Below are 19,356 nucleotides of genomic sequence, written 5' to 3'. Positions count from 1 at the left end.
CAAAACAATACAGAACAATAAGAATTATGTAGCAAAGGAAAGAAATGAAAGCAAGAGAGAAGATTACAAGCTTATACCTCTCAAGGGAGTAAGCTTTTTGTTTGTGATCAAACTAAGTTCCAACACACTCTCAAGCTTGAAGTATGGTGTTCAAAGCTCAACCAAGGTTACTAGACTAAGGTATGAAGGTGTGTATGGTGTATGGATATGAGTTCAAGGTGGTAGGTTAACTCAAAGTGTTGTTTGCACAAGAAGAATAAGAAGAAGGAGCTCTCAAGGTGATATAATGGCTTTCTTGAAATTCTTCAACCCTCAAAATAGAGATTTATGGTCTTTTTTTATAGAATTTGAGCCATAAATATCATAAATATCTTCAAAAATGGACAGTTGGCAGCCTCCCACCCAGAATGGTGTTTCTCGCTACCAAGGTCTACCCGACTCTCAATGAGGAAAGCCCGGCCCTCAATGAATTCTCCAGTTCTCGGTTTTAGCCTCAACACAGGGTGGCACAAGGTATACAAATGAATTTCTTGGGTATGAACAATAGGAGTATGGAAGGTTTAGGATTGTTTTAAAGCTTAATCAAGGCTCCTTCGTTGAGACCTAGAACCACACACAACACCACTTTCATCATCGAGTGTACCGGACAAAGCGCTTGAGCCTAGCGGGCGATCAAAAATGGGGTGTCCACACCTGTCCACACAACATGTTATTCCTGTAGTAATATGAATATATTCCTTTACTTTTAAGACTTCTCAAAATCATCAATTTGAATTCTCAGCAATAGAGGCAGAAGAATGGGCAGAGCTAAAGCATTGAGCTCAAGCTTATTTGGTTAGGAGCTTGATGTTTAGGGGTGAAAGGTTTTTACTTTTGCTTTCTTTGCAAAGGCAGTCATCACATTGTTTTTAGTTTTAAATAAATGAGAAACCATCAAGAGAAAATAAGAGCATAAGGTTAATACAACTGCTCAAACTTAGCTAAATTTAGCTGTGAAATTTTAGATTGAGACATTTTAATTTCAGTTCACAAAATTTTGATAATGGAAACACATCCAAAGTAACTGGTAAAGTTTTTGGTGGCATTTCTTTTATCTGTATGTTGGTTTTTGAGTTATGAGATTTCAAATTCTTTGAGTGTTCACACTGGTTTGTTAATTGTCTAGAAATTAAGAAGTTTGTTTGTGATTTTAAACTTGAATTTATTATGGTAAAGAACGATCTATCCTGTGTGTAGGCAATGTCCCTTGCTTTGTTCAGCAATTTTTAAGGATAAATAATCTTTAATATACTATTTTTCTGTCTCACACTATCCTTATGAGAGGCTAAAAGACAAAAAAAAAAAAAAAAAAAAGGAGTGAGAATCATTTTACTACACAATATGGAACTCTTCTTGTGAATTGAATTGCCTAAATCACTTTTCTTCTCTTTTGCTTCTTTATGCAATTGACATGATAAGCTGATGACAAATCAATTATTGTAAAATCTGTAGCATAACCAAGGACCCATCATCTGGATTCTTCAATGTGTCCAAGTTGAGGTTATATTGGAGTTGGGTGGTGTCATAATCGATTCTAGACCAAGTATAAGGAAGGGTATATTACAAGGCAAATGCTTTTAAAACCGAACTGGACTGGCTGGGTCGATTGGTTGACCTGTTGATTGGTCTAGGCTTTGATCTAGATAAACCCTAAACCGTTTTAATTTGAGAACTGGCTTCTTTTTATTCAACTAGCAAAACCTATAGTTAAACTGGCTAACCGCATGAATTGGTGTCGGTTTAAGTAAACCAACCGAACCTATGAGTTTCCAATGTACGTGGTTCAGGCATTGCAAAAATCACTGTTATGGGTCTCGAACACAGCACCTCATTTATGATTACTTGTTCACTTTACCACTAAACCACCATGGTTAACATATATTATTTGTTATATCCATTGCATTTTCTTTCAAACACAAGTATAATTAACTATTTAAAAAACAATATATCAATATAAAAGGGAAAAAAAATGAATGTATCTTTATACTTATGTTATTATTTAAGTAATTTTTAATATATTTGTAGGGTAATTATGATGCATGGTTCAATTCTGGTGGAACCCGATGGTGTTGAACCAAGGACCCTTGACCAAGTCCCTTTTTTGGTTTAACCAATGGTTTGGGTTTCAGAACATTTTTCAAGGTCACTCTATGGCATTAGGGTTGTGGATGAACTAGGGATCACTTATTGAAGACTAAACTTTATTTTGACTGACCCAAATCTGTAAATATATTATAATTACCAAAGGGTCATTCCTGCACATGGTCAGCTTATCTAAAGCAAATAGTGCCTTTTTTCTTTGTTGATTGAAGTTCATTTTTCCTATTTACATGCAAATATTGAGTTGTCTTGCTTTCAGCATTTCTTGCTTCTGTTAAAGTTACAAAAACAATCTTTTGTTTTTGTCATTTATTCTAGTAAGAGATCTGTGAAGTTGTATACTGCATGTGTTCTCTGTTTGAACTGTTGTCTGATGTTTTTTCACTGCCTTGAGCATTAGTAATAAATTCATTTATCCTGATATTTAATGCCTTCTCTTGACTGTTTGAACTATGTAGTTTTGTTTTGTTTTGTTTTGTTTTGTTTTATTTTCATGGACAGAGAACTTTGTCCTCTTTGGAGTTGCCTAGGGTTGTTGCTGTTACAACTGGGCCATCCTCACCTATCTCAGATGGTGGGCCCCCCTCATATGAAAATCAAGAGAGGACTGAAGTAGGTACTTTTGATGGAAGTACCAATCTTATTCAGCACAATGGTAGGTAGAGGCAAAAGTTTCAGGATCCTACTCAAGATATTTCAATTCAACTATTGAAGAAATTCTCTCTTGTGACCATATTTGCTTGGGAAACAACTTCATAACTTTTCCGAGATAGTAATAGTGATGTTTTTGGTGCTAATGAGAAGAGGAACCATGACCAGACTCCCCATCCTTACCCTAGTATTGTTGCATCCAATGATGTGGAAGAGGTTCCCAATGAAATTCCTATAGCCTCAGATCCCTTTAAGGTAACCTTGAATTGTGTGTGTGTGTGTGTGTGTGTGTGTGTGTGTGTGTAAATATTTGCATTTCAAGGGAATTTATTGTGATTTACATAAGGAAATTCTTGACAATTTTTAGTTTTTTATCTTGTCATTTTTTTATTTTTTATTTTTTGGAAATGTTACTTGTGTTTCAGTGCAAGCTGTAAAGGGTGCATTTACTACATCACATATATAAATCCTTAGTATCAGTAAATTTTTTCATCTTTGCTATTCTTTTGAGTTATGTCTGAGTTCAAATATTATATTGCACATGCACTTCAGCTACATAATCTACTGGCTGATGCCATTGGTTGGTATATGGCATCTATTATAACGCCCTGAAAATTTGGCATGATATATCTCTTTATGCAACAAAACCCACCTGATAGACAAACGCATATATATAGCTAACTAATCCATACAGCCATTTCCATTAAATCCCAAATGCCAAATACATGTTGTTCACATCTCAATGCCCCAGTTCTAATCCCAAACATGCATTTTACAACAAGTATGAAATGGAAGCCAAACAGAAAATAAGTGCCCTACATGCTTACAAATTTATCCAAGAACATTCTTGGTTACACAAAATGGAGTTTCAACTCAACTCAAATTTATCCAATTGCCTTGCAAGCAATTAATACCCTCACTTCCTTTTTTTTTTCTTTTTATTATCTTTTTACAGCCACCATTTCAAACTCTTTCATTTCTCATCCGTTCATTATCTTCGTACTTCACATTTATTTTGTTTTTATCATTGAGAACATTGCTAGTCAAAAACAATACCGATCAATATAATGATTCCATATTTATTTTATTTTAATTTTTTTCCAAAAACTATACCATAATATCATTATTGTTTTTGTTAGATTGACTTTAAAATAAATATATTATTATTTTTTCTTTGACAATTGTTGTACGAGATTGAACCATTTTACCCTATCTTTCCACTTGAAAAACAAGGGAGCCCAATAAAGAAAAGTAGCATGTTTCTTGTGAGAGGCAATGCAAGTTCCAAAGCTTTGTTTGGGTAATATATTTATCTTTATGTGTTGTTGTTAATAAGTGCATTTGTTAAGAATTTATTTATTAACTTAATTACCCCACTATTATAAAGATTGAGAAAAGTAATAAATGTCTTTTAAAACACAACTTTTTTTTGGTATCGTGACTTAAATACCCTCACTTCCTTTCTTTTTTCTTGTTTTTTTTTCCCTTTTATCTTTTTACAGCCACCTTTTCAAACTCTTTCGTTTCTCACCTGTTCCTTATCTTCGTACTTCACATTTATTTTGTTTTTATCATTGAGAACATTGTTTGACAAAAAGAATACCGATCAAAGTGTCGTAGTTGAAAAAATAAAAAGTTGTTTTAGCCTTTAAATCTTATTTTGCATAAGTATTTATTTAGTTAAATAGAGTTACATAAGATTTTCAAAGTGTCATAGCATCCCTTAGTGAAAATAACATGAAAGTAAGTAATGATCATTAAACAGGTTATTTGTATCAACTTCATGTTATGTAAGTTTGACCCGTTTAATATTTATGTTATCGGGTCATGTCATTTTTTTATTTGTATTAAACAGCAATAAACCCTAACCGGTTAATTTCATATACTGTTACACCCCAAAATAATAATAATAAGTCCAACTCAGTGGCGAAAGAATAACAGAAATAAAATACTTTCATTTATCAGAGTTCATTTTACAAAAGATAATACATATAATATACATCATTCATTAATGTTCATCCTAAATCTATAGCATGTAACGCCCCAAAATTTCTCCAACATAATCTAAGTGCATCGACTAACATTCATTATAGAATAATAGCAATTCCCAAATCATCATAACATTGATCATTAAAGTTTGTACAAAATAATCCCACATGCAAATTATACATTCAATGATATGAAATACATGAATCTATAGCATGTAAAACGCCAACTCTGAAAAAAATAAATAAAATGCCCGCAAGGGCTTACAAATTCCAAGCCTTAAGCCCGGTTACACAAAAATAGTCTCTCGGACTCAAACAGTTATAGCCCTAGGCTTACAAATACAATCACAACAAAACAGAGCCTTATGCTCTATATACATTTATCCACGCCCTAGATTGGTGGGTTCACTATGTCCTTTCCTACACCAAAATCCCATAGGGGTGAGCATAAAGCCCAGAAGAGAATTCTTAACAAAGTATATACATTTATGCAAGGTTCCCAATATGAAATGCACATGCCACGCTATGCCATTTAAAAAAAGATTTCATCTTTCATCTTTTGAAAACTACCATGCTCAAAGATAATTTGAAATCTCAATAATTAAGAAATTTACAATTTAGTTTAAGGGGCAGTAAATACGACTCAAGTAATCCCTAGGTTGGTGTCTGCAAGTAGGCATAACTAGGGCTACCAAATCCTCACTTTCCCGATAGCTAACCGGTAGGCACGTGGTACCTCCTCCGCACGTGTTTTCGGTCTTTCACCCCGGACACTCAGGCCAACTTAATCAATTTCATCTACACCTCCTAATGGACTTACCAACGTATTTACCCCAAAACATTTCAATGAAACTCGTTTCACTATATTTCTTTCTCAATGTAAGGTTTCAAATCCCAATTCAAGATTTTATAACATGCAATGTATTGAAATGCCCATGCAACAATTATCCATGTGATGCAATAGTTATCCATTTACAAAACTTCCACACAAATCCTCCATTTGTGATCAAACATTTCCATCTCTCTATCCAATGCATTTCACAAGATCATCACATATCCATATGAACCCTTCAAGAGTAATAACATTTTCATACCCAAACATTTTCAACAAACTTATCATTTCATGACTATGTCACATTTTAGTGCATCAATCACCCAAAATCAATGATTCTCATATTTCGAGAAAATTTACCATTTACTAAGTAAAACAAGAGATTTCTCAATTACTCCCTCATTTCAACATTGTAATAGATAAACATTCACAAATTCTCAACATCTCTCACAAAATCTCAAGTTCTAGGTTTTTGCCAAAACTCAACATTTCTTCATTTTTCGAAGACGGAATCTCTTCCCAACTCATCCTTTCTCATAATATAGTCAAGCTATCAAATATTGAAAGAAAAACAAGGTGTAAACCCATTTTTGCAATCATCTTTTCACATGAACCAAAATCAAAATCACTACACTTTCCAAAGAGTCCCACATCAACATGATCTTGCAAAATATTATATATATATATATATATATAACTCTAACAAAAATCCCTACCTCAAGTTTTGAAGAAGAAAAGATGAGAAACCCCCAAATTTGACGGTGTTGAAATCAAATCTCCACCGCAAAAGATGAAGCTCTCGGTTTGCTCTCTAAAGTTGATGAAGGAAGTTAGGTCAAAACTCCAATGAATCCAAAGAGATCAAGGGTTTAAGATGTTTTAGTGGAGGTTTTAGAGAGAATGAGGAGCAAAAGTTGATTTTAGAGTGAGAAAATGATATACAAAAGTGACATACACACAACCCAAGAAAGAAGAAAAAGACTGATTTTTGGACTCAACGTCGCTCGCACGTGCGGTGCATATTCCCGCACATGCGGAGCGTGCCTTCCACACGTGTGGCTTTCATCCCTGCACGTGCAGCCCTCTCATTCCCGCACTTGCTGCTCTACGTGCTTTTATTTTAGTATGAACCCAGGTTTTCCCCCATATTTCGCACGCGCGGCCCCTCTCCCGCACATGCGGCCTAAGGCCCCGCACGTGCGACCCTTGTAATGACCTAATTTTTTTTTGTTTAAATATCTATTTAGAAATATATGTTTTGGGCTATCGGTGGAGGATAGCCATAATTGTTGTAGAAATGCATAAGACTCAGGTAAATTGAACCACATTCCTCATTTGTTGCATTGGACATTGCATTGCATTCATTTCATTGGAAATGTATCTGTTCTTTGAGAAATGTTTGGAAATATATCTATTTGTGAAAAGATGAAAACTTGGTGAATCTGGGTAGGGGGTGTAGAACCGCGTGGTTAGGTGTCGAGCCTTCCAGTTTACTAGTAAAAATAACAGTAGTAGTACATTAGGGCCTGCTTGCAGACACTCACCTAGAGATTCATAGAGCCTATATTCATGTAACAGATATGATTTAAAATGGAAATGATTTTATATCTATTATTGCATCTCAGCATTACATGCTCTATAAAAAGAGAGATAAATTGTTTTATCATGAGCATGGCATGAGCATGCTCCTCTTTAGTCTTGTCATGGTTTATATGTTGTATAGTATATCTCTACTTGGCTGTGGCTCACCCTATAAGGGAAACCATTTCAGGTACAGGTGCTATGCCTCCGCTAAGGCATTGACTTGGGAGGACTCGGAGCTGAGGCTTCATTTTTTTTATTGTTATTTGTTGAATGTAAGCCCAGGGCTGTATTTGCATTGAGTTGAAACTTCATTTTGTGTAACCAAGAATGTTCTTGGATAAATTTGTAAGCCTGTAGGGCAGTCATTACCTGGTTGGCTTCTATTTCATACTTGTTGTAAAATGTATGCTTCGGATTGGAACTGGGGCATTGAGATGTGAATAGCATGTATTTGGCATTTGGGATTTAATAGAAATTGATGTATGAAATAGTTAGCTATACATATGTGTTTGTCTATCAAGTGGGTTTTGTAGCATAAATAGATATACCCTGTCGAAATTTTTGGGGCGTTACAACTTGGTATCAGAGCTACTAGGTTTGAATACTTGGGGCTCGTGGGAAGTGGTTTTTACCACAATGGGTTCATTTCTCTAGTGAGAAATGTTACATATCTTATGTGCTATGTGATAACATGTTTATGTGACTATGTGGGTATAGGGTTAAACTTTTGAGATGTAATTTGCGTCCATGAAATTGTTTGAGGTCCTTTTAGAAAAGCACCTGATCAATGCTATTTCTATGTGGAAGTCTTTGAATATTTGTGGAACGAGTCAATATCTTGAAGGGGTAACTCGTATGTGCTCTATGTGACTATGTACTTATATGGTTTGCCTTATGTGATGTAGATACATGTGTAGGTTTATGTTTAATCCGTATGTAGCGTGTTAGAACTAGTGTGGAGTACTTACTTCTGAGCTAAATTTTGTCTCTTATATAAGATGTCATCAAGCGGGAGAGGCTGTAATAAAGGCACTCGGGGTGCCCAGGATGTTCTCATGTAGGAGGATACCTTTTCCCCAAGAAGAAGGTGTAAGCTAGAGTAATATGGTCGGGATGATTGGTCAAGATGTTGTGGAATTAGTATTAAAGCGTAGGTTAACCAATTTGTATGAACATGGGTGTAAATGTGACCTTAAAATAGTAGAGTTTGTGTTGTGTAGCGACTGGTTTGTTGTTATGAGGAGTTAATTATTTTTTGACTTTATATCAAGTTTGTAGAAACGGGCTAGATGTGAAAAATCTTGAAAGTAGAGTGAGTTAGATATTAAACTTGTTGTAGTAGTACGGTTTGGTTGCAACTTTAATGATAATTAAAGTAACCTAAGATAAAATATTTTGGAGTGTACATTAGAACACGTAAAACTAGTTCTAAATTTTTTTGGGATAGACAAAGCTAGTTATAGTTGGATTGTTTCAGTTGCTTGATGGACTACTTGTGAGGTTAGTGATGGGCCCTAGGCCAATTATTTTGTATGTGTTTGGGACTAAACGCAGTCTTAGCATGATAGAAATTATATCGTGTAGTAAGAGATGTGTTTCTTAGAGAGTTTGTTTATTCATCCCGAATGAATTCCGGTGGTCTGGTATAGCCACCTGCCTGTGTTTGCGGTGAGTTCCTAGGAGATCCACCGAGACGGTGGAAACTAGAGTTCAAGTGGCCGAGGCCTAGAACGCAAAGGTTCGGGATTTCCGAGACTAAAGTCTGGTTTAAATACCCAGGGTGTATCCTCGGCTTGAAATCTGTATGGCAGCCCCATAGGTTGAGGTAGCATGTATACGCCTCAATTCTGGATACTGAACCAACCTAGTTTGTCACCCTGTTGGAGAATAGGGAAAGTTGCAAACATAGCCAGGGAGAAAAGTAGTACCCATGGTTGGGAAGTGCAACATGAAGGAAGAAGTCTTGAAACCAAGAAGAAGTGGAAGATCCACAGCAGCATAAGGTAAGTCATCGCCAATTGCCCCTCTAAGGTACTTCCACTTCCTAGCTGCATCATCTATTACCTCAATCGCATTGCATATAGCATCTATCGCATGCATCTACTACACTATCCATTGTATTCATTACATCAATATCCATTTTATCGCCTGCATCCTTTCCATGTTAAGCTTAGTTTGGCATGTGCCCATAGCTTTCCCTTGTTGAAACATGGTTCTGTCATGTGTAAGTACCCATGTTATGCTAAGGCCAGTATTAAGAGTGTCGGTACCTTTTATGTGTTAGACGTGGTTTGTTTTGTGTCCATCCCCTTTCTAGGTAAGACGTAGTTTGGCTTGCGCTCCTTGTTCACTACATCCATTGCACCTATTGTATTGTACTTTGTCTTGTTGCATTCAACATTTAGGATCATTATCTTTTCCCAGGAGATCACTCATCACTTATATCATCCCACCCAATTACTTGTATTCTTTCTCTTTCTGTGAAAAACATAGTCTTGTATGTGCTCGCACCCTTTTCACGTTAAAACATAGTTCTATTATGTGTAAGCATCCATGTTGCACTGAGGCCAGTATTGAGGATGTAGGCACTTAGCTTGTGTTAGGCGTCGTTCGGTTGTGCCCACTTCTTTTCTATATTAAACGTAGTTTGATTTTGCATCTCCATCCCTTTATGGTATTTGTGTGGTTTTGCACTGCTTGTAGTTTGATTATTTCGTTACATTGTATATCATTACATTGTTTTGTTGCATTGTGTATCATTTGCATCTTGCCCCTAAACTACGTTGGTTTGATTCTTTGCAATGGGATACGTAGGCAACCCTCAAGTTCAACCAATTGCATCTGCATTTTGTTTGTTTGCCCAAGTCTTACGGCCTTGTCAAAATGGGCCGTCTTCGGGCTTTGACATTCACTCACGCCATTTCATGACTTTGAGCTCTGTCAAAGAGGGACAATTGTAGACACCCCATTTTTGGGCTCCACTAATTGATCACTCGATAATGAAAGTTGTGCTGTACAAAAGTTCAATTTCTTCAGCAAAAAGAGCTTCTAAATCCCAACCTTACATCCCATTTTGGACCAAAACTATTTTAGACCTTAAAACCTTCTCTTTCAAAATATTTTTGAAAATGTTTCTACGATGTTCCGAGGCTTGCATTTCGTTAAAAATTTCCCTTTTCGATAAACCGAGCAAGGACAAAGTGGAAATAAATGGAAGAGAGGTGAACTCTTTGAAAAATCTCTTTAAACCTCTTATTTATAGGTTTGGAGTTGAAGAAAATTGGAGGAGAGAGAAGAAAACTAGTTGGGGAAAAGTTGCGCATGAAATCGTTAAGAGAGAACTAAGCAGCCTTCACTAAATCAGGCCTATCCCTTTTTACGTATACTTTAGAACATCTCCAATGGTTGTTGCTATATTGCCATTGCTATTGCTATAATTTGGCAATGAATAGTGCTATTTTGCCAAATTATAGCAATGGCACTCCAATGGTCATTTGCTATTTTGGCAAATCTCAACTAACTTTCCCTCCAAATTTGTAGGTGTAGTTTGGATATAGGTTTTTTGTGATTTTATTTTTGTTTATTTTTTTTTCTTTTGTGACCTTTTTTTAACTATTTGTAAAAAAAAAAAATTATATATTTATATTATTCTCGACTAGACAAATATAAAAAATGAAAAAAAAATTGAAAATTTGGGAAAAAAATATATTTAATGTCTTTTTATTATAATAAAATTATCTTCATTTAATGTCATGTATTTTATCTTTTTATTGCCTTCATTTCAAAAAATATATTTATTTTTTCATTATACTTTATTGAAAATTTTAAATTATACTAAAAAATAGTCAACATTATACATTGTAAAAATAATATTACATTCTATTGTAAAAAATACTCAAAAATTAAAAAAAAAAAATTCATCACAAAATATTAAAATGACTTTGAATTGAAATAGAGATTGAAATAGAGTCGTTGGCTCATGTTACACATTCCAAGGGAGTACCTTTACCGTTGGATTAAATAGATCTAACGACTGTGATCAAACCTTATCTATCTCTCTCTCATTCCAAGACAGTGCCCTCCTTCATTTCCTTTTCCTCATTCTGATTTTACACCCTATCACTCTATCACTCTCCATATCTCTTACAAACCCTATCTCTCTTCTCTCTAGCTTCGAATTGGAGACCGAATGGGGGTAGAGTTTGGAGATGAGAGAAAGGGAGCCATTGAAGGAAGGAATGAGAGAGAGAGCGTGAGATCACCACCAGATTGACGATCATCGGTTCATCAGGAGATAGACGATCGAAGAGACTCTTGTCTCTCACTCTCTTCCGACTCTCTCTTCTCTGTATCTTCGAATAGGAGACTGAATGGGGGTAGAGTTTGGGGATTTCGCAGAGGCATTTGGGGATGAAAGAGAGGGAGCGATTGAAGGAAGGAAGGAGAGGGAGCGAGTGAGATCAGTGAATGGACGTAAGTAAGGACCACTAGATCGACGATCGACGATTCATCAGGAGATAGACGATTGAAGAGACTCCTCTGTCTCTCACTCTCTTCCGATTCTCTCCACCTTCGGTTCTTTGTTCAGGTACCTTTTCGTCACTTTTCTTGTTCGATTTATGGATTGTTGTTGATTTTGTTAATATTTATTGCTTTGTTTGAGCATGATTTATTGATTGTTGTTGATTCTGTAAACAAAAACCTTTGCTGATTTTGGGTAAATTAAAAAAAAAATTATTGAATTTTTTTTTTTTTTTTGGTTCAATTCTTATTAAAAAAAAATGGTGAAACAGTTGTTGGGGAAGGAGGAAAGGAGGGAGGAAAACAATTGGTTTTGCTAAATTGGCACAAATGGCAGCTGCCAAAGCTTGTGTCAAATTTGACACAAGCTTTGGCATTTCTCAAATTTTGCAGCTGCCATATTCAACCATTGGAGCATTATTTTTCAACACAACTGCTATATTATAGCAATGGTAGCTCCAATGGCAAACCATTGGAGATGCTCTTAGTTGTGAGGCCACCACCACTAGAAAGTGGACTTTCGGGGCTTCATTTTAGACTCAAGAATCTCCTAAAGCCGAGTCCGGATGAGAGAGATATGGCTGTTTGAGGTTAGGCATCAATCCGATTAAGACAAAACTGAGCAACCTTCACTAAAATAGGCATATATCTTTGCACACTTAGAATTTATATGTAAGGCTCCCACCATTGGAAAGTAGACTACTGGAGCTTTAATTTAGACTCAAGAATGACCTAAAACTAAGTCCGGAAGAAGGAGATATGCCCGTTTGAAGTCAGACCTGGAAGTAGATTTTTTGTAGCTAGTAGGGGGCCGGCAGATGGCCGGCTGAACACCATTGGTGGCCGGAAATTCACACTTCTGGCCAGCCGGCCACCTGCTAGCCACTTGTGTAAAACCCATATTTTTTTTCCAACTATTTCCACAAAGCTCCAACTGTCCCTTTTTAGATATTTTCAACCTAAGGCTCATGTTTTCTATATATAGAGGATCTCTCTTCTTGCTTTCAAGGTTTGAAACATTTAGGAGTGAGGAAATAATTTTGAAAAATGCCCTCTCTCTCAACAATTCACTCTCTTTTGCAACTTGCATAGCCTTGCCCCAAACACTCTAAACCAAACCTAGAGAGCTTCTTGCTAAGGTGATTTGAGCTTGGATTTGAGCTCTTGAAGCACTTGAGAGTGTGAAATTGTTGGTTTATGACTTAAGGGTTCATTCCTCTTCAAGAAGTATAACTTCTCTTGCTTTTGTACCATTTTTACACCACTTGTTTTCCATCTTTTCTACTGATTTTTGAGTTGTTTAAAACCTATTTTTATGGGCTGAAACTTGTCGTTTAAAGCTACCAAAGATGGAGGGGTTAACCACCCTTCCTTGAACCATATTATCTAAGCTTTTGCCTTTGTGTTTCCCATTCTTTTCTCAACTTTTTTTAAAGCTTTTTACCGCTAAATTTCTAAGGTTTTCAGAGGCTAAAAAAATGATTTTGAAGTCCCAAAAATGGAGGGGTTAGCCATCTCTTCTTTGGCTTGTTTACTAGCTTAAATTGCTCCATGTTTTAGCTTATTATTTTAGCTACTTTTGTCTTCATTCCAGCACATTTTTGTATTGTTTTTGGGCTGGTTTTTGGACCGTAAAAACTCTAAAATTTTGGGCTGAAACTTGTGGTTTAAGGTCAACAAGGGTGGAGGGGTGGCTCACCATTCCTTCTACCTAGCTTCCAAGGCCATTACGCTTGTGGTTCCCATCTTTGCACTATCTTTTTCTAAGCTGTTAACCACTATTTTTTAGAGTTATTTCAGTGGCTAAAATCAAGTTTTGAAGTCCAAATTTGGAGGGGTTAGCCTCCCCTCCTTGTGTCTTGCTTACTAGCCTAGATTGTGCTATGTTTTAGCTTATTAATCTAGCCTTTTTTTAGCTTAATTTCAGCATGTTTTAGGACTATTTTTAGACTGTTTTAGGACTGTTTTTGGTTGATAGTTGCATTTGAGCTTTGTTTTGCATGCTTATAGTGCAATAGTCTTCATGAGTTTGGTGTTCTAGGCCTTAGACACCATCTCCTTTGAGTTGATAGCATTTATTTATGCTTTTCTCAATTATTTTCAGCACTAATAATCTATGCAACCTCCCTCATTTCTTGGCTTTTGTTTTTCTTTGAGACTTGTTTCAAGCCTCTTGTTCTTTTAAGCATGAGATTGAGGTTGTCATGCTTAATAGTTTAATCCCTTTTAGGGGTTCATTATCAACAACATGACATCTCTTTCATGTCTTAAGTTAACTCTTGGTTTGGTACTTCACTACATTAGAGGACTTAACTTCACCATTGGACTCAATTGATTAAAGAATGGATGATAATCTAAAATGAAGTAATAAAATTGGTGATAAAAAAGGTGCAAGATAATAACTTGTTTGGGTTCAATCGGACGTTAATTGAACCCTTGAGTCTTGAGTCGTTTCATGCTCATTAGTGATGAAAGCAGTTCAAGATTCATTGTCAACTACTTCCCTTGATCTTTCATGATAAGGATGTGGTTTTGAGAGTCTTGTTTTATTGTATTTATTGAACTTGCACCCTTTGTACAGAGAGGTTGCGCCCCTTTTGGTGCCTTATATTTATACATGTATATAAGCACTACAATCAGTATAGTCCCCATTTGATGGGGGTCTAGGAGGGGTAAATTGGGTACAATCCTAACATTTGGCATAATTTGTACAAAATGGCTGCCCTGTTCAAACCCACAACCTCAAGGTTAGTACGCAGAGTTTTAACTATTAAAGCAGCGGCCCCTTGTATATAATATATATATCCTATTTCCTTGCCAAAAAATACATGTATCTATATATATCTTATTTACTAATTACAAAATATAGATGAATGTATATACGTATATACACACACACACACACACACACTTGGTGTTGAATCCCCAACATGTCCGCCTGATTTGTCAAAAATTGTTGTTGTATCCACATCCCATCATATCTGTGATTTTCTAAAAACGTTACAACATTCAAAAGACTAATATCAAGATAAATAAAAACACGATGATACATGAGTACAACCATATCAAATGTACAAAATAAATAACATTGAGAGAGTAGTATGATAATTGAAAACAAAAGGTACAGCATACCTAGTTACCATCCCTGTGCAATTAACGTCAATCTTTCTAAATAGTGCAGTAGAGAAGAATGATGGCAGCTTACAGATTTCCTTCGTAATTAGCTTAAATTCTGACATCCCAAAAAAATAGATATACAGATCAATAGATAAATGGCATACCAAAAAAAATAAAAGAAGCAAATCAAATCCAGGACTATCATATAGACAATGACATTTTATGCATATCTCACCATGGATTTGTAGTCCATCCAAGTGACCATAGAAAAACTGATTAATTCTGAACAAACACAGTTCTTTTAGTTCATTTGGAGGTGTACAACCATTTTGAAAGTAGAATTGAAAGAGTTCCAAACATTCCAGTCATAATAACTCCCCAAAATAACATCATGTTTAGAAGCTAGCAACAAACAGAAATGGCACTATAAAAGTGACAAACTAGTGGAAACATTTCTAGCAGACATGAAGAAAAAAAAAACAGAAACTAGCTAACCTGAGGTATCAATTCTTTTACCGGCTCACTCACTAATTTTAGAGGAGAACCTAAAGTAGATGGGCCCACTCGCTGTTTCAAAACACGAGGAGAACCAGATGAACTTCTTGGTGAAAGTGGAGGTGCACTGCCAGCAGGAAACATTGAGGGCAATGAATTACTAGAAGCAGCTTTTGGGCTAGATGTTCCAGTGACATTCAATGGAACACCTGCCTTTGCATTGCTAAGCAATGATTTCACCTGCACTCACAGAAGGTAACTTTTGAAACAGATTGCTTCCCAAATATTGGCCAAGAAAAAAAGAAGGCAAATGGAGGAAAAATGCAAGAGACAACATACAAAGTATAAGCCTTACCATTGCAAAATGCAAAATCAGAAAATACAAAATAGTTCTAGACCAATGGCAAGCTCAAAATGTTCCTAATCAAAAAGGATATATGAATGGAAAAGATTGAAAACCGTATAAGATATAACACATGAGAGACTACAATTTAACATTTTTGTAGCAACTGAGCAAATTTGTCCATTCACGAAATCATTAATTGGAATTAAATTATTGGCTGATTTCTAGAAATTTCCATTTACATTGATATATCTACAAGCTGGCATGGTATCAAATGAAACCTTGTAAACTCCCCCTTGTATCTACTGAACCAACAAGAAGAAGAAAATGAAAAGATACTTAGTTCTCAGCACTCTGTTAGTCCATATTTCCAGTGCCCAAAACCACAAGCAATCCATTCATAGCACTAATGCCACCTCTAAAAATACATCGCCATTTTTTTTTCTTTTTACAAGTTTAAATAAATATTATCATCACCAAATCCAGATTCCCCTACCACTATACCAAGATGATGTCAATCTTGATTTTTTGACCAACTCCACAATTATAATACATCACCACACCAATAATAAGTTTCCACAACCATCATCACTAGAATCGTTGCAGCAACATAGCTTGTCAATTGTACGAGGGGTTAACTCAAGCCCATCTAATTGAATAAGCCCAATCGAAGCCCAGTCTGAAAGCCCAAAATTAGTGGGCCTGGAGATATTATTATCGAAGGAGCTAGATTGCTCTAATCTCAAAGGGTTCGGATCCACGAACCTTGAGACCTATTTGAGCTCAGACTCGAAAGGGTTTTGAGCAAACCTTGAGATCCGAGCATTTGGAGGTTAAACTAGCTTATACCTGGGTTGAGGTGGCACGACCTAGAGGGTCCATGAGACTCAGCGATATTTGTGGCAAGGCGTTCTCTTGAACTACCCGTGACCCTTTGGGATGATTGGGGATCATTGGTTCGGTGTGACTAAGAAGAAGGGTTTGCCGAGAGGTTGATCTCATCTTCGGGATTTTTCTCATCCTTGAAGAGGTCACCTCCTCAGACAAAGTGGTTAGAGAAAATATTCCTCATGTGCCTTACACAAGGGCTCCATCCTACATCATGAAGTGCCTATAAATAACACTCACACATAGCTTTACGAGGATGATTTTTGGAGATAATATTCTTAGAGATAACTAATCTCCACTCTCCATTATTTCCTTGAGAGTGAAAATGGGAGATCCATGGGAGAGCCTTGCTATTGTTCTCTCTAACTACTTTACCTTCTTCTTTACCCAATCTCTTAGAGCATGTTTGGTACAATCGAATGTGTTGGAATGAAATGCCCATTCTAGCTTTGCATTCCCTTTCTCTTGTTTGGTACGCCTTATCTAAGTGGGAATAGTCATTCCATTGGAATGGCTATTCCAACAAAATGTGGGAATGCATATTCCTTCCTCCAATCTAAGGAATGGCCATTCCATTCCATCATAGAATCACCGTTAAATTTTATTTTTATTTTTATTTTTATTTTTTTTGTTGGCACTTAAAAAAAATATTATCATTTAGCTACCATGACCCTTCCCTTCTCCTACCACCCATTCCACCACCCTACTGCCACCGCTACCACTACAACCACCCTATTGCCACCACAACCACCACCACAGTCGCCGCCATAACCACAACACCACCATACTACCACTACTGTACTATTGATGTCGCCACTACTACCGCCACTACTACCACCACAACCATAAAACCACCATTGTCACCATCGTTAGAATCACTACCTTAATTACTACCACCGCTGTCACTACCACCATTGCCTCTGCACCACAACCACTACCTTACCACTACTACTACTACTACTACTTTCATAAACATCACACCAACACCATCACCATCGCGAGAACCACAACTTTATTATTGTTAGCTGCTGCCGCTGCCACCATTTTCGTAACCACAACACCACCTTACCACCACCACTAAAGCCACAACAACCTACCACCATCCTACTATCATTTCTATCACCACCATTGATGGCACCACTACTACCATGACTCACACCATCACTTCCACAACTATCAACATTATCGTGATCTACATAAAATTTTAATTTATTTATTACTAGCTTGTCAAAAAAAATAAATCAATAATAAAAATTTATTCCATTCCATGAGTTTAATAAGTATAACCAAACATGAGAATGAAAATTATCCCACTATTCCTATGTGATTCCATGTTGGTAACCAAACAATAGAATGGAAATGAACATTCCATTCCATTCAACCTTGTATTCTATTCTCACTCTCATTTCATTCCCATTTCATTTCATTCCATTGTACCAAACATGCTCTTATCTCCATCATCTCTTTCCTATTGTGTTTATAGTTGCTACCGTTGAAGAATCTAAGCCTCTCCCATCATTTCTAGAGAATTCAAACTTTCCGGCAGATCTTCGAAGTTTCCGGCAAGCCTTCGAAGTTTCTAGTGAGTTTTTCAGCAACATTCTCGAATCCCTACATACATCAACAACTCATCACCACCATCCCACATGTTTGGCATGAGGCTTACAATGTTTCTAGTAGGCTTATATAAAGCTTATAAATAATCAAATCTATGAAAACTGGAGGGAAAAAAATTATGAAGGATAACAGGATTACTAGGATGGATATTTAAAAACATTACCACACTGTTGACATAGAGGGGGGACTTGGTAGAGGAAAAGGGCATATTCTAGTACTTGGCAAGTGTAGACTTCCCCGAACGCCCCGGGAGGATGAGTCCCGTTCTGTTCATTTTGGGCTCACTACAGTTCGGACTCAAATGTCACGGTCCTGTATCTAATCTCGCAGAGTGCAATGCAAGACCGATGAATCATCAAAGAGTCCAAATCTGGCAAATCGTTTTTGAAAACAAATTTTTTTTTGAAAGAAGTGCCAAACATGGACTGCTTTTCCAGATACAGAATCGCCACCTAAATATTTTATTTTGGGAAATTTAGGAAACCCTGACTCGTTGCCTAAAGCCACGTGTTCGTCATCACCAAAGTTGCCTCGGCTCGAGAACTTGGGTACGATTGGGGAAGGTCACTTCATGAGCACCCCCACTCGCCCGATCAAAGATCGGCCTCTACTAACCATGATATCTAGTTTTGAAAGCATTATGCGTTCTTATTTCGGTTATTAGCCTAGATTTACTATGTGATGCGCACAGCATACAAGTATGGACTAGGTCGCCTGAATTGGAACAAAACATTTCATGTTTGTTTGTTTGAAAGATGGTTTGATGGTGCTACCCGCAAGTAGGCTAAGACGTGGATTTGCCACCCTCGGGTGGGCTTAGAAAAACATGATTTTGCCACTATCTAGTGGGCTTAAAACTCACAGTCAACGAATTGTTCCAATTCAAATAATCCAACCTTCACCCACAGGCGTTCAGGCAGTTATATCACATAAGCATATAGCCTCATGGTAAGCATGCTATCATGGCAGTCACTCACACACATGCAAGGATGCTAAAGCATAAAACTTACCGAGTACTCCAAGCCAAAACATAAGCTAATTAGAAATCCATGCATGATCCTAACTATACAGAAATGCCTAATGCAACACATGCAAAATGCAACTAAGATAGGCTTGGCTATTCTAAAGATGGCATGTGGAATGCTACAATTAACATGTATTCAACTTGGAATTGAGATACA

The sequence above is a fragment of the Camellia sinensis genome, chromosome 10, assembly GCF_055761805.1.
Source record: "Camellia sinensis isolate YWXY chromosome 10, ASM5576180v1, whole genome shotgun sequence".
Lineage (NCBI taxonomy): Eukaryota > Viridiplantae > Streptophyta > Magnoliopsida > Ericales > Theaceae > Camellia > Camellia sinensis.
This window is presented reverse-complemented; position numbering follows the sequence as displayed.